General features: G+C 62.9%; 1 long non-coding RNA gene across 1 annotated transcript; it reads right to left on the bottom strand.

Annotated features, from left to right (window-relative positions):
* Positions 1 to 103: 103 nt before the first annotated feature.
* LOC142028475 (uncharacterized) lies at positions 104 to 763 on the bottom strand. Its single transcript, XR_012649607.1, has 3 exons — positions 623 to 763; positions 424 to 582; positions 104 to 175 (listed from the first exon to the last, which is right to left on the bottom strand). It is a non-coding gene; the product is annotated as an uncharacterized LOC142028475 (long non-coding RNA).
* Positions 764 to 3243: the final 2480 nt, after the last annotated feature.

Raw genomic sequence — 3243 nt, 5'->3', positions numbered from 1 at the left:
CCAGCTACCAACTGGGAGCGCCCGACAGTCATGGGGAGCACCCAACAGTCATGGGGAGCACCCAACAGTCATGGAGAGCACCCAACAACCAAGTGAGAGTGGCCAAAGAGTCGTTGGGAGTGCTCGACAGCCAACTGGGAGCACCCAACAGTCATGGGGAGCACCCAACAACCAACTGGGAGCACCCAAGAGTCGTTGGGAGCGCTTGACAGCCAACTGGGAGCACCCAACAGTCACGAGGAGCAGCCAACAACCAACTGGGAGCGCCCGACAGTCACGAGGAGCACCCAAGAGTCGTGGGGAGCGGCTGGAGAGGAGACGTGGAGGTGCTCCTGAAGTTCTGGAGATGTTTACGGCCAACTGGGAGCACCCAAGAGTCGTTGGGAGCACTCAACAGCCAACTGGGAGCGCCCGACGACCAACTGGGAGCACCCAACAGTCATGGGGAGCACCCAACAACCAACTGAGAGCGGCCAAGAGTCGTTGGGAGTGCTCGACAGCCAACTGGGAGCACCCAAGAGTCATTGGGAGTGCTTGACAGCCAACTGGGAGCGCCCAAAAACCGTGAGGAGCACCCAACGACTACGGGGAGCACCCAACGACCATGAGGAGCCCCCAAAACCGATGGGGAGCACCCAACGACCATGAGGAGCCCCCAAAACCGATGGGGAGCACCCAACGACCATGAGGAGCACCCAAAAACCGTGAGGGGCACCCAAAAGTCATGAGGAGCCCCCAAAAAAAACCGTGAGGAGCACCCAACAACCACGGGGAGCACCCAAAATCCGTGAGGAGCCTCCAAAAGCCGTGAGGAGCACCCAAAAGTCATGGGGAGCACCCGAAAACCATGAGGAGCACCCAACAACCGTGAGGAGAACCCAACAACCATGAAGAGCACCCAAAAGCCGTGAGGAGCACCCAAAAGTCATGAGCGGCACCCAAAACCCGTGAGGAGCGCCCAACAACCATGAGGAGCACCCAACGACCATGAGGAGCCCCCAAAAGCCGTGAGGAGCACCCAAAAGTCATGAGGAGCACCCAAAAACCATGAGGAGCGCCCAAAAGTCATGAGCGGCACCCAAAAACCATGAGGAGCACCCAAAAACCGTGAGGAGCCCCCAAAAGCCGTGAGGAGCACCCAACGACCACGGGGAGCACCCCAAAACCGCGAGGAGCGCCCAAAAGTCATGAAGAGCCCCCAAAAACCGATGGGGAGCGCCCAAAACCCGCGAGGAGCACCCAAAAACCACGAGGAGCGCCCAAAAGTCATGAAGAGCCCCCCAAAAACCGATGGGGAGCACCCAAAAGCCGCGAGGAGCACCCAAAAACCGCGAGGAGCGCCCAAAAGTCATGAAGAGCCCCCAAAACCGATGGGGAGCGCCCAAAACCCGCGAGGAGCACCCACGGGTGCCGAGGACCAACCCCCCCCCCTCCCAAAAAAAAAACCCCAACACCCCCCCCCCCCCCGCCCCACACTTGGGGGTCAGATCCCGGCCCCTCCCCCCCCAACCCCTCCCCCCCATGGGCCCCATCCTGCCCCTCCCCCACCCGTGGGGCTGGACCCTCCCCCCTCCCCGGGGGCCTTTGTAGAAATTTTTTTGGGGGCTTTTTCTACGCACTTTGGGGCTTTTTCCGGGTGTTCGGGGGTTTTTTTTTTTTTGTTGTTGGTTTTTTTTTTTTCGGGGGGGGGTGTGGGGGGGTGTTGGGGGGCGGGGTCTGGTCGGTCTTTTTTTTTTTTTTTTTTTTTTTTTTTTTGTATGTTAATTTAAAGGCGGCCGAAGCGCCGCCCACAATAAAGAGACTCCTTCGATCCCGCCGGAGTGGGCGTGTCCTTCGCCGCCGTGGGTGGCCACGCCCCCTCCCGTAGCCACGCCCTCAGCCCCCCTAGCCACGCCCCTGCTCTTCCAGCCACGCTCCTGCTCCCTTAGCCACGCCCCCGCTCCTCCAGGCCACGCCTCCGCTCTTCTAGTCACGCCCCCCTCCTCCAGGCCACGCCTCCGCTCCTCCAGCCACGCCCCCGCTCCCGTAGCCACGCCCCCGGCCTTCTAACCACGCCCCCGCTCCTCCAGGCCACTCCCCCGCCGCTCCAGCCCCGCCCCCTCCGCTCGCCTCCAGCCCCGCCCCGCCGGCTCCGCCCCGCCGCGCTCCTATTGGCGGAGCTGCCGTCTCCCGGCGTGCCTTGCGGCGGGTGGGCGGGGCGGCGGCCGGAAGTGGTGCGAGGGTGCGGAAGAGAGCGGAGGTGCGGGCGGGGGGGAGGTTGGGGGGCAGTTGTGGGGCGGGGGAGAGGTTGTGGGTCACGGGGGGGGCAGTTATGGGGCAGTTGGGGGTCGCAGGGGTTTACTTGTAGGTCTGGGGTTTAGTTATGGGTCCGGGGGGGTTTAGTTATGGGTCCGGGGGGGGTAGTTGGGGGTCGGGGGAAGCAGCCGTCGTTTGGGGGGGGGGGGCACTTGTGGGTCCGGGGGGGCACTTGTGGGTCCGGGGGGGGCACTTGTGGGGCGGCCGTGGGGCTGAGCCGTGGGTCGGTGTCCCCCCCCCCCCAGATGAACCTGGAGCGCGTCTCCAACGAGGACAAGCTGGAGCTCTGCCGCAAGTACTACCTGGGTGAGCCCCACGGCTGCCCCACAGCTGCCCCATAGACACTGAACGGCACCCCATACCTGCCCCATAGCTGCCCTATAGCTGCCCCATAGCCACCCCCCGGCACCCCATAACCATCCCTAGTGCCCCATAGCTGCCCCATAAGTGCGCCATAGTGACCCATAACTGCCCCATAACCATCCTTAGTGCCCCATAGGTGCCCCAGCCCCCCCAGCACCCCGTAGCCCACTGTAACTGCCCCATAACCATCCCTAGTGCCCCATAGTGCCCCATAACTGCCCCCTAGCCCCCCAGCACCCCATATCTGCTCCATAAGTGCCCCATAGCACCCCATAACCATCCCTAGCGCCCCATGGTGCCCCATAACCATCCCTAGCGCCCCATAAGTGCCCCATAACTGTCCCATAGTGCCCCATAACCCCCCCAGCACCCCATATCTGCCCCATAGCGCCCCTTAAGTGCCCCTAAGTGCCCCATAACCCCCCAGCACCCCATAACTGCCCTATAGTGCCCCATAACTGCCCCCTAAGTGCCCCATAGCCCCCCATAACCATCCCTGGTGCCCCATAGCGCCCCATAACTGCCCCATAGCACCCCATAACTGCCCCATAAGTGCCCCATAGCACCCCATAACCATCCCTAGTG

This window comes from Buteo buteo, unplaced genomic scaffold, assembly GCF_964188355.1.
Source record: "Buteo buteo unplaced genomic scaffold, bButBut1.hap1.1 HAP1_SCAFFOLD_448, whole genome shotgun sequence".
Taxonomy (NCBI): Eukaryota; Metazoa; Chordata; class Aves; order Accipitriformes; family Accipitridae; genus Buteo; species Buteo buteo.
This window is presented reverse-complemented; position numbering and strand designations above follow the sequence as displayed.